This window comes from Rhinolophus ferrumequinum, chromosome 12 (assembly GCF_004115265.2).
Source record: "Rhinolophus ferrumequinum isolate MPI-CBG mRhiFer1 chromosome 12, mRhiFer1_v1.p, whole genome shotgun sequence".
In the NCBI taxonomy this organism is placed as follows: domain Eukaryota; kingdom Metazoa; phylum Chordata; class Mammalia; order Chiroptera; family Rhinolophidae; genus Rhinolophus; species Rhinolophus ferrumequinum.
Window position 1 is genome coordinate 73,827,430 of NC_046295.1, and position 13,576 is coordinate 73,841,005.

At 39.9% G+C, this 13,576-nt stretch overlaps 1 protein-coding gene and 1 non-coding gene across 8 annotated transcripts in view; one reads left to right on the forward strand and one right to left on the reverse strand.

Annotated features, from left to right (window-relative positions):
* Window positions 1-13,576, reverse strand: part of DENND1A (DENN domain containing 1A) — a 468,543-nt gene that overhangs the window by 373,707 nt on the left and 81,260 nt on the right. The gene's annotated exons all lie outside the window — the stretch shown is intronic.
* TRNAT-GGU (transfer RNA threonine (anticodon GGU)) lies at window positions 12,736-12,809 on the forward strand. The gene has a single exon. It is a non-coding gene; the product is annotated as a tRNA-Thr (tRNA).

Sequence of the window (13,576 nt, forward strand, 5' to 3'; positions counted from 1 at the left end):
AGAGCAGGGGGCCTTCCATGGCGCTTTCTGAACTGAACGCCACTGGGAAATGCCCTGACGACATTCCCAAAGAAGATTCATTTAGGGAACTTCTAGTTAAGTCTCCTCCAAAAGACTTCATGGAATGCCTACGCTGTGTGAAACATATGCCGTGTCATGTCATTCGAGCCTGACAACTCTACAAGGTAAGTACCGTTCATCTCCAGAAGACCAAGAACGGTGACATCACTGGCCCACGATCACACGTGTGGTAAATATAAAAGCCAAGATTCGAACTCACAGACTTGACTCAAAAACCTATAGGTTTAATCATTGTGCTTATCTTACATGTCCGCATCTGCCTTGTCCAGGAATCAACCCCTGACTATAGGTCTTGGTCATTGTGCTTACACAGCAGAGATGATCAAATTTTGGCATGAATCAAAATCATCAGAGGGGCTTGATTCAGTTTCTGTTTCAGTGGGGCTGGGGTGGCACCCAAGAATTTCCATTTCTATCGAGTTCCCAGGTGATACTGATGCTGCTGGCCCGGGGACTTCACTTTGAGAAAATAACTACACACTTGATAAAAACCAACAGTAGGGATCTACTCACCAAAGTTCCCTAGAAAAGGTGAGATATCTTCACTTCTACCCTGGCGTCTCAGCGCAGGTCCTACTTCTCAGTGAAAATTCTCCGACCCTCCTGTCCTCCACCAGCAAGTTAGGTGCCCTTCTCATGGTGGATCCTAAACACTCTAGACTATCACTTACTATCACATCGGGTGTATGTGTGTGGGATTATCTACCATATATGTCCTATGTATTATATATGTGTTACTATTATATTATGTTACTATCACTTACTATCACATCGTGTGTGTGTGATTATCTGTCAGATATATCCTATGTATTATATGTGTGTTACTATTATGTTACTATTACTATTATTTCTACTACTGCGTTATAATTACGGCACCTAATACAATGTCTTTCTGTGGGCCCTCTAGTATTACAAAGGCTGGAAAGCTAACACTTTATTTCCCGAAGGCCCCTACAAGTAGGATACCAGGTGTGACTTGGGTTCTGCCAATCAGATCGACCCGGTAAGACTTGAAATCGGAGCACAGGCAAGAGGGGAGCCGGGCGGTAACACAAGGAACCTATGTAGCTTTCTGATGCAGAACTAACAAGAATGGCTGATGACTCTGAAGAGTCTTGATGGAGACTTCCCGAGTCCAGACAGCAACGGTGGAAATAGCTGGGGCTGACATTTGGGGTGGCAGCTTCCAGATTCCCCCAGCGTCCTGAGTGGCACAGGAGTGCTACTTCTGCAGTGCTATTTATTCTGAAAGTCATTCCCAGAGATTCAGCCTACAGCCTATTCCTCCACTCTTCCCAAGGACTCTATAAGACCGAATTCTCAGTACGCACTCATTTTTCAGACGGAGTAGTTTCTCACACATTCACCTGCACCTTCACTGATACACAGCCTTGACTGATACAGATTTCTATCCCACACTTCTCACTCTGGACTATAATCTTCCATTTACTTGTTGACCTTCCCTACCTAACCTTCACTTTCTTGACAGGTAGGATCACCTTTGTTTCTCTGTATCCTCTACTTCTAGAATAATATTCGACTCATAGCACACAGACATATTTTAGTAAGCTTTTAGACAATCCCAATAGCCTTTATAACACGAAATAGATTTGGCATGAATAGGAAAGTGTTGGACTGAGAATCAGCAGGCCTAGACTCGACTACTACGTGATTATAAATAAATCTCCGAACCTGAGTTCTCTCAAATATAAACTACGAGTATTGATTAAATGAGTCTTCCTGACTCTGAAACTCCATCACTCTATGACCTAAACTCCTGAGACCACTCCTTGCTTGGTGAACGTCCCTGTCTCTAAGTATCCTTTAAAGGAAATGACCCCAGTAAAGCACTGCTTTCTGGTTTTCACGGTGGCCAACCCTCCTACAGAGTTACCAAGACTCAGAAAAGGCAGAAAAGAATTCTAAAGTCCTTTCAATGAAGTAAAATTCTAAATTTAAGGGGCAGTGGCTACTTAAATACCATTCTATTTATGCCTTTTAAATGAAGGATTTAGGAAGCCTGAACACTGAAATACATATTTCCCATTAAGAAGCAATTAACTCAATAATTGTCCTAAACTAGACCTACACACTTGACATAATAATGAGAATTTTAAAGACTCCTTTCATCCTCTTTGCCTGGCTCCATGACTTTGCTTTGGTGCTTTCACTTCCTTATCAGGAGGGTTTCTTCTCTCTGGCCATTACTATACTACCTGCATTCTGTAAAGGCCCAGCCTTCATTTCAAGAACTGATAAAACCTTGTAGGAGATAATGAAGGATTCTGGGATTGGGGGAATTCCATGATATCTCTCCTCAATATGCATTTCCTCAATAGTCTTATAAACACCGTCACATATGAGTGTCATTGTTACAAGGCAACTCTCTCCTGGGTGGAATCTATCAAGGTTTCCTTAAGCTCTGGACTCTGCATCCATGACTGACTGACTGGCAAGTGAGGGCAGACTCAGGAGCAGGGGCTTGAGAAGCAGGGCGCACAGGAAATGTGGGATGTTTGGGGGGCGGAGTTGGTGGGGAGCAGTTCAGAGGGCAGCAGAAAGCTGGTACACAAGTTTGAAAAAAAGAGAGGGGGCGGTGGGGAGAAACAGCGGGGGCAGGAGAGAGGGAGAGACAGACAGAGGGAGAAGAATCTAAACCCCACGTTGCCTAAAGCAGAAGTGCTTAGGGAGCCCTGAGATGCAGGTATAGCAATAAAGGGGTCTAGGGACTTGCTCACACAGCCCCTCACACAGACATCTTGAATCAACAAGCAACTCAGCCCTGAGGACAGGGATGGGGCTTGGTCAGGGTTGGTTCTCGCCAGCTGCAACCTGGGGGTGGGGAGAGGGCAGCTGAATTCATGGGACTCAGCAAACACAGAGTGTGGAGTGCTATCCCAGGCACTGATAGGTCCTTCTCCCTACACATCCCCTCAGGACAACGTGCCCTAGCCCCCCAGGGCACCACCACGGTCCTAGTCCATGCCCACGTGGTCCAGATAGCGTTCCTTCTCCAGTGTCTCATCCTGTGGAAGGAAGACGACCCATAAACTGCCAGCACGGCAGCTCAACATGCACAACCAAGTCTCGCTCTGTTCCTTCTGGAGCCCCCGGCTCCAACCAGATGACACAGACGGTGAAAAGCTAGGTGAGCCCTGTGCCCGCGATGGGGAAGCTGAAGACTGTCAAGACTGTCGTGCAGCCGGGCTGGACACCACCTGGGCGTGATCACGGATCACTGGGAACTGCCCTGAGGAGCTGGTGCTGGCGGGGACAGCACTGGATTTCAATACTGACTCTTCTGCTAATTAGCTCTGTGACCCTGTGATGGTTACTTAACCTTTCTGTGCTCCGTCTCCTCATCTCTAAGCTGGGGATTAGGGTCTAGTGTATAGGGCTGCTATCAAGGTTTAAATGAAACAATACATTGAAAGAAGTTAAACTAATGCCTGGCACATGGTAAGTATATTTTAAGCATTATTATCATCTTTAATATTATTTTCCATAATAGTGTGACAAGTGAGGAAGAGAAGGGGCACTGAAGTCAGTCCTAAATTAGGATCTTGATTCAACTACTTATCAGCTGTGTGGTCCTGGACAAATCAGTTTTTCTGAGCCCCAGTGTCCTGACCTGTTAACTGGGCATAATAATGTCTGCCTCCCAGAATGTTCAGGATTAAGTCAAATAACGGATGTGAAGCCCTCGGAACAGTGACCAGCACCAAGTTAATGCTTAGTACTCTTTTCCCTCCACATGTAGAAGGCATATAAAAACAATACACAGCCTCTGAAGTAACCAACTATTCGGTTCCTCCCTGACTGTGACCCACTGGTTACACAGAACTGGAGTTGTCACCAAAGCTCTCTTTCTGAGCTGCACTTAAAAGCCTGACCCTCCCCAGGCAGCCCTGCTGTACTGTCGCTCCCCTTCCCTTCCCAGTGAGATGCCTGATCTTGTATATTTGTCCTGTTACCCTGGTTAGGCCCGCGAGGAGCTTAACTAAGTCACGCGAGGCTCCTCCCCTGTCCTTGGAATCAGTTGCTCACCACTGGCCCTCTCCAAGAAGGTCCAACCTTGAGGCCCGATACTGTGAGGCTGTCAAACTACCTTGACAACATTTCCCTTCCAAAGTGGTGGATTGGGGGGGAAGGGTCCAGTAAATAATGGATCGTTCATCGCAAGATTTTTACACACCTATTACTAGTAGTGTGTTAGGCACTAAGAGGGCGTCAAGAGACATGATTTGTGGTCTCTCTCTAATAAGACACAACTAATACTCTCCTGAAATTGCCCACGTATAACAGAAATTAGGGCAGTTTTGAAAGGACAGGTGAGCAGGTGAATTATGGACCCTCATACCTAATTAAACGAGGTAAGAAAGGTAGTAGCCTCTGCCGGAGAATTGTATCTGCTTCCCTAGCTCATACCAACATAGTCTGGAGTTACCTAGCCAACATTTCAATTTGAACTTGAATTTTTTTATCCTTCTTGTTTGAACCTTAACTAGACCTGTTAACCAATCAACCTGGCTTCTCCTTCCCCTCACAGCCTCCAAAATTGAAGGCATTTCCCAAGGAGATGGGACACCAGACCCCAAAACTAACCACCCTAGAAGATGCCAGAAAAGGGTTGCAAAGAGGTGCTGTCCCTTAGCACAATCCCCTAACTCCTGTTATTTTTTTCCCTCATCAGATTAGTAAAGGTTAAAAGTATGGGGAACATCTGGAGATTGAAGCATCTGGGGAAACAAGCACTCTCATATAATTGGTAATTAAGAATGCGGTTGGATGGAAAGTAATTTAGTATAATTTTTCGGCAGCACAAATAGAATCAATTTTAAATGTCCATGTCTTTTAAACTACCAACTTTACTTCTAGGAAAGCATCCATGGAACTTACAGCCATCATTGCCTTCTACAAAGAAGTTCATTACAGTGTTGATTCAAATACTGAAACTATGAAACTACCTACATACCAATCAACAGGGCAATGTTAAATAAATCATGGTAAATCCATGCAACAGAATATTACAGAGTCATTAAAGGTGATTTAGGAGGATGCGGAGCAACTGGACCTTTCATATGCTGCCAGAGGACAATAAACTAGTACGATCACTTTAGCAATTATTCGACAATATTTAATAAAGCTAAACATACACCCACCTTATGACCCAGCAATTCCACTCTTAGGTATAAACCCAAGAGAAACAAGTGTATATGTACTAAAAGATATGTGCAGCAATAACCATGGTAGCTTTATTGCTAATAGTAAAACAAAAGTGTTAATCAACAAAAAGGATGAATCAACGGTGGTATATTCATACAATGGAATACTATACAACAATTAGAAAGAATGAACTACAAAAAGATGGATGAATCTCACAGACACATTTCTGAATGAAACCAACTATTGATCCCATTTATATGAAGTTCAAACACAAGGAAGACTAATATATAGTGATAATGAAAACGGAAGTCGCCTCTGGGGGCAGGAGGTGAAGGGAGGGGAGTCACTAGGAGCAGTGTAGGGTGCCACAAATGAGGTTCCCCCCACCACTACTGAGGTATAACTGACCAATTAAAACTACATATTTAAGGCGCACCACTTGAGGTTATGATACACATATACAATGAGAAATAATCACCACAATCAAACTTTTTAGAGTAGTCACATCAAGTCTTTTCCCTCAAGGTTTGTGTTTTCTCATACCTTATTTAAGAAATCCTTTCCTATCTAGACCTCTAATAATATTCTCACATTGTCTTTGAAAAGTTACAAACTTTCGCTTTTCAGTGTCAGTCTTTAATCCGGTTGGCATTTATTTTTATGAATGTTGTGAGCAGGAAACTTTTTTTTGCTACGGAAAAAACGAACTATAAACAAAATAAAAATCAAAGAGATACAAATTAAAGCCATGAGATACTATTTCATACAGGAGAGTGGCAGAAAATCTTTAAAGGTGAATGATAGCAAATGCTGCTGAGCACGTGAGGGAGCAAAGGGCACTGTGGCGACACCCAGTGAAGTGGAAGGTGAGCACATCCCAGGAGCTGGGAGCAGTCTCACTCCTAAGTGGATAATGTAGAGAAACTCTCACAGACGCACAAGGAGCCAAGAAAGAACGTTCACAGCATCGTTTTTCTTGTAATAGAAAAATACTAAAAACTTAAATGGCCCTCAGTGGGAGAAAAGGCTAAATTATGGCATTTGTGATTGGAGAATTTTATAGCTATTAAAATGAATGGACAAATCCAATCTACTTGAAATAAAATGAACAAATCTCAAAAATACAAAAATTACCAGATAGGAGGAAAGATTTTTGTAAGGCTTAGGATCCAGAACACATATTTGCAAGGAAGATATAGAAAAATAAGCAAGAAAATATTACACAGACAAATCAACAAAAGAAGAAATCGAATGATTAAGGATCATATGAAAAGAGCACATCACTAAAAAAAAATCAAGGAAACTTTTTTTCAGATGGATAGCCAGTTGTCTCTGGTGACAGCCATTTTACTCCTAAGAGCAGCTGGCAAAGCCATCCTCACCCAAAAAAAAAATGTTTGGGGAAAGGGTTTAAGATTTCTTAATATCATTTAAATATGACAAGTCATAGCTAGAGATAACTTGGTAGGACAGAATATACCAGAATATATTGGATCAATTTTTCTTAGACCCAAAGAAAAAGACAACTTTATCCAACAAAAAGCACAACGAATCCAAACAGATATTAGACCATGTAGGCAAGGACCATTTTGCCTAAAAATATTAGGCAAAAGCCAAGCAGTCAGACATTTTTACCAGGTTTCATTTACACTCATGAAATGCCAAGTTTTAAAAGAGTTTCACAGGGACACAAATCTAAACTCTTACCTGGCCCTCAAAATTCATCATCTCACAGCCTCCCTCTCCTTTCCAAAGCTAAGATTTTTCAAAAGGGTCACTTAAGTAAGTGCTTCTCTCAATAGTTACAATGTTAAAAGAAAATAAATCCTTACTTGATGCTGTTGCAATCATCACTAAATTTCATTCATAGTGATATTCTTGCATAAACTAACAAAAATTATTTCACTGATATAAATCCTCATGTAACTACTTTAGAGATTTTTACATAATGTTACATTTACCATAATAATTTACATAATATAACTAGTATCAAGCAGCTAAATTTTAATTCTTTGTTCTTTTGAAAAAAGGGAAAGAACACTATTTTAAGTTAATGATATGTTTCTGAATGACACTCTAAGGCATTCTTAAGGAGGTATGTAATACGGACATTGATAATTTACCAAATAAATTCACTGTGATCAATTCTTTTATAAAAATTCACAGGAACTGTTAATGAAAGCAAATGTTAATTTAATATTTTTCACCCCTTCCTTCTCCTGCCATCTATTAGAACCTAACTTACTGAGAATGTAATTTTTAACAGAATTTCTTTGCAAATGCTATTCTGCAACTGCTGTATAATTATCTTCCAGGCTGCAAATTTTCAGCATTCTACATACTTTATTGTATGTTTTACATATACTTAAAAATGTAAACTCAATGGTCAAGTAAACAAAAAAGGTACTCTTCGGTTTAAAAAATTCATCAAGCATAATAAATTCAATTAGACACAGTATGAGGTTTTCCTCAAAGCCATACAATAATAATACAAGTATTGTATTGTTCAAATATTCTCATTGTTATACAGGTTGTCACATTTCACTTTTAATAGGAACTGACTCAAAGAAACCTTGGAACAAAAGTATTCTAACCAAGTAGCAGTTCCCAAAGTGTCATGCTAAAAAAACATTGCTCTCCAATTCACACAATTCAAACAATCAAATCAGAGAACAACCACTTCTTTATTATAAAACAATGCACACTAGTTTCCTGTGTTCAAGTGATGCTACCTAAAAAAGTATTTAAACAAGAAAACTACAGGTGCAATATTAGAATATTAATACTTTATTAATAAACTATTTTTAAAACTGATCAGTTAGATCTATTCATGGAATGATATTTTTGTGAGTTGAGCAAAGATTCCAACTTTCGCTGGAAACAAATGAATTAAAATTCCTTCAAGTAATTCCTAATGCTGACAATCTTCTTCATGAAAAATATAAAACTAAAAACGACTCAACCTATAAAGATTAAATCCCACCAGCAAAGAAGTGATGTGATTAGATAGGAAATTAAATCTTACTGAGACTAAGATGATGAAAATAAAACAGTACCTTCACAACAAAGACATCACAAACAGCTGTATTCTTTAAAATTATTCGTTCAAGGTATAATTTGCTCTCCTGCAGTGTCAGATGCTAATACAACCAATTTTATACAATCTAAGCACTATGTACAGATGCACCGTCTGTTTTTAAATCAGCAGGAACCACTGACCAGCATAAGCAGTATTCCTAACTAGATCATCAGCAAATGTGTGAAGTCTGACATCCCCCCAAATACACACTTGATCATATAACTGCTGCAATAAATTCGCATGACTACAAACAACTGCAACACACTAAACAAATCTAATTCAAAAAGGATCAGAAAGTCAGTTACTGCCAACAGCCATCATGCGTGCGGCACATCAGGGATAACTTCTAACAATTCCCACCCACACACAAAGGGGGAAATTGTTTTCATTTAGTAAAAGCATGCTTTCTGAGAGAATTCCTAAAGATACACATTGCTATGAACTATCTAATTTTCCAAACTGACCTCATTCTCCTTTATTATATAACATCTAACAAAATGAGGAGGCTAAACACATCTATAACTTAGTCTCTCAGGAGTCTCTAGCAATTTGTACCAAAAAAACAACAAAACTACTGTAGAACAACAAAACTACTGTACCTAAAAGAGGAGGAAAACTCAGAGCCGTGTTCAGCAGATAAGGAGAAAAGGAAACAATAATGGAAGATCTCTTTGGCGATGGGCCCCAAAGTGACTTAACATTTTCTTTTTTAATCTTCACAACAATCCTATCATTCTCAATTTACAGATGAAGAAACCAAACCTTAGCAGTTAACTGATGTCCCCCAAGGTCATGCAGCTATTTGGTGACAGAACCAAGATTTAATCTCAAGCCCAAACTTTCATTTGTACTAAACTCTCCCCACAAAAAGGGGGCGGGGGGCGTGAAAAAGGCTTTATGGGCTAGCCTGAGAAGTTAAATGCTGTGGATGAAGTTGTTTCTAAGGAGATTTATAATGCCAAATAAGTATTTTACAAACTTATTTAATATAATCTTTTCTTAAGCTGGGAATGTTTGATACATCAAAAATCGGTGAAAAATGTCTGTAACAAAAATCTGTAACCAATATCAGAAAATAATTTGGAGGAATAATAATTACCTGGCCCTCTAACACTACCCCTGAGGGCCACTTGAGTGAGTCATTTCAATAGTAGTCTCTTGACTAGAGCCAAACATCGTGTTACTTTGAGTTCACAAAACACCGTCGAGTTTTCAAAGAACTTTGACATGCTTTAGAATCGAAATCCTCAAAATGGTCCAGAGAAAAAGTTAAAGGAATATGGAATGTAGTGGATACATAAAGCAGGGAAACAGAGGTTTTCTAAACACAGACAGTAATGCTCACCAGTCCTGCACTAACTCTATCCTCTATCCCTACCCTTTCTGAGGGGCGAAAACATGGCCACCAGGATGGAAAAGGCTGTAGACTGCTAACTGGTCTCTCACTGGTGAGGCTCCCGCAGGCCTAAGGAGCAGGTCCTTGGGGGCGGAACCATGGGCTCCACAAGACACCACTACCCTCTTCCAGAAGTACCTGAGCTCTCCACATACACAACTCCCGGTGCTACGCTCACCACTTCATAGATGGCAAAGTTGAGGTTAGAGCTTAGATTATTAATAAGGTCACAAAGTAAGTGACAGGGACAAGATTCAGACCACATCTTCGGCCTTCAAGATCAGAGATTATTACCTTCCCCAGAGCTGCTCTGAAAGATAACTCATCTTTATAACAAATTACAACAGGAAATGTAAAATCACAGCAATTTCACTGTAGGAGATTATAGCATGTTGGTCCACACGTTTGCAGGTATGAGGAAGAGTAGATCCTTTCATCTGAAGACACACACCTAAAAATGCTAACCATCCATGTGAAAGGTATAATGATAAGTTCATCAATTTTTTAATACATTAGAATTTTTACATCTAAATGAGTATTGCTCTCACAAAATAATAACCTTAACGAGGCAATACACTTATTTCAATGTTAAATTATTTGGGGAGTCCTCTTTGGAAACTTCCCCAGAGACTCCAGAATGTTCATTTAAATCTCTCATATTTCCCGAGTTGGAATACAGTAGGTACTATCTTCTGGAATATGATTGGGCATTATATACTACAGCCTTAAGAATGTGCCAACCCTTTGACCAGGTAACTCAACTTCTAGAAATATATGAAAAGGAAATGCTAATAAATGTACATAATGATGCTCATTACAGTGTTGTCTACAATAGCAAAACTAGACAGCCTGCCTTATAAGGGATTGACTAAACAAATTATGATGCATTTACGTGATGAATTTCAATATATCCATTAAAAAATCATACTGTAGAACAGAAGTTCTCAAAGTGTGATCCCTGGGCCAGCAGAATCATCGTCACCTAGAAAGCTGTTAAAAATATAAGTTCTCAGGCCTCTACCAGACCTACTTAATCAAACTCTGAGCAAGTGTGCTTTAACCAGCTCTCTGGGGGACTGCTGCACACTCAAGTTTGAGAACTATGGCAGAATAGTATTTAACAACAAGCTACTAAGACCATTTCTCCATCCCAAAGTTTAAAGAGCAGCATTACTATAAGATCCTCTGCCTCCTTTGCTTAAAATCACACACCATACAAGCCAGTGCACACACGCTTGTACACATACACACAGGCATCATTCGCTATCCTGACAGAGTAGGATCTTTGGAATTCTTGCTATTTGTCAGCCAAAATTCAGGAACCAAGTATTATAGATTCAGATAATATAGTAGCCCTATTGAAAGTCAAGAAACAAAGAGATTCAGAGAACAAGAGACAGTTGATATAAGCTGAGGTGTGTGCACGTGTGTTAATACATCCAAGAGTGTAACCAATGATTACACCTAGGAATTAAAATCAGAAGCTATTTCAGTTTTTTTCATTTTGCTTTTCTGAGTTTTACAAATTATCTTCAATGTAGGTATTTTGAATTGAAACTTAAAAGATTCTTTTAAGAAATAAATTCACATTGATCATGCAATCTAAATAATATGCTCTTTAAAGATACCTACATATATGGTAAAATAATCATGAAAAGCAAGAAAAGGATTTTTGCGAGGTGGGGTGCAGTGGCTATCTGGGGGGTGGGAGTGCCGGATGGACAACAGGAGGGCAACCTCAGCGCAGGAGCACACAGAAGGCTCCAAGGCCTCAGAAGTGCTCTAGTTAAACTAACGTGGTAGACTGTCTTCAAAGGCATCACCAACAATTAGTCCCATCCCTTGGGGACACGCCGTGTCTCCCCCTGAGCAGCGTGGGGTCTGTTTCCCCTCTTCTTCAATCGGGCTGACTTTGTAACCTGCTTTCAACAACAGAATGCAGTGGAAATGACGCAGAGCCACTTTGGAAGCTGGGCCTTGAGAGCCTTGGCAGCTTCTGCTTTCATCCTTTGGGGATCTGGTTGCCATGAATCTCAGGCTAGACTTCAGAATGGAGAGGCCACACAGACAGAGAAAGGCCCGGCCGGGACCCAGCTGCTCCAGCCACCCAGGTGAAGCATGAGACACATGAGTGAAGCCATCTTGGACATCTGAGCTCCCAGTTGAATGAGTGACTCCAGCCGACACCTCACAGAGCAGAAGAACTGCCTAGGTGAGCCCAGCTAATCCACAGAAGCACAAGAAACACTAAATCAGTGTTAAGTGAGTTTTGAGGTGTTTTTTCCAGCAATTGACGATTGAAAATAATAACATTTTATTATTACTGTTTTCTGTATCTTACGTGTGATAAACTGTCATTCGTGGGGTTAAAGTTTTGACGTGCAAGTCATTTATATCCATAGTGAATAATATAATAACATCTTATATTCAAAATATATAAAATTGATTATGTGATTTCAAAAAATGGCTACGGCAAAACCACTACGACTGATTATCTACGTCAGCTGCCTTGTCATAAATCAGATCGGTCTGTACTTTCCTTTTTTGTCTTAACAGTTTTGTATTTTGGTTACAACAACTTAGTAAAGTGAAGAAGAATGTCACTGAGAAATGTTATTTTAGAACAGTTTAAATAGCAAAGATGTGAACGCTGACTAACCAAACTATTTGGAACTGGCAACTTTTTAGTTATAGTGTTTAGACAACTTCATCAAATACCTCTGTGAATACTGTTCCAGGTAAGTTTTCTCCCTCTTCCTCATTTATTTGGTAATGTATGTCTTCCTTAAAAATATTCATTTCATCTCAAATTCATCAGAAAAAGATATATGCGGTATTCTGTTACATGTAAACAGACAGTAAGCTGAAAATATATATAATAAAATAACAAGAATGGTCTCGAGTGTTGGGAAATTTTTACATTTCATTTAAAATTTTTTATTTCCCAAATATTCCAAAATAATTGCCACACCTTTAAAATGAAAAAGAATGTAGAGAATAAACAAGCAGGGGTGGCCGGTTAGCTCAGTTGGTTAGAGCGTGGTGCTGGTAGCACCAAGGTTGCCAGTTCGATCCCCGCATGGGCCACTGTGAGCTGCGCCCTCCTTAAAAAAAAAAAAAAAAAGAATAAACAAGCAACCACTATTTAGCTCCTGTGCTAAGAGCAGGGCAGCACTGAGCTAGCCAGTCTGCAACGGCTGGCGGAAATCAGGAATAAAACGTGAAAACTGAACTCTGTGACTGGAGCACAAGCTTTCCTTACAGAGGATTAGAGGTGACAACTTGGATGATTTGAGCATTTGCCGCTCATACCTACAAAACAGATTAACTAAGAAAGGAGACAATCTATGCTTGCATGAGATTTCCTAAGATCCCAAGAATAATTTTGTTCCATTAAGTCTGTAAGAGTTCCAAACAGACCACTTAATAGGACTGTTTTCTCGCGCCTTTTAAAATTCAGTGTTGTCTCTAGCTTTGTGGGGGGTGGGATCTAGTTCCCCAACCCAACAATCTGCAGAGGACAAGCACACAAAATACCATCCCAGTGGACACAATAATGCAGCAGCGACCACAAGCTGCAGCCCTCCCCTTGCTTCTATTATCATAATTTATGCATCCTTGGAGACTGGAGTATAAAACAATGATTAATGCAGAAAAAGCCAACAGCATCAAAGGTTTGGAACTGACCACTGTCCTTAAAGAAGAAAACCACAATTCAGTTATACAAATGTTTCTCAAACCTATATAAAAAATTAATTTAAAAATGATCACTTAGCACGCTACGATAGTAGTTACAATAACTACTATCCTCTTAATCCTTAGTCCTTAATCCTTAAATGCTTTGATTTCCTTTT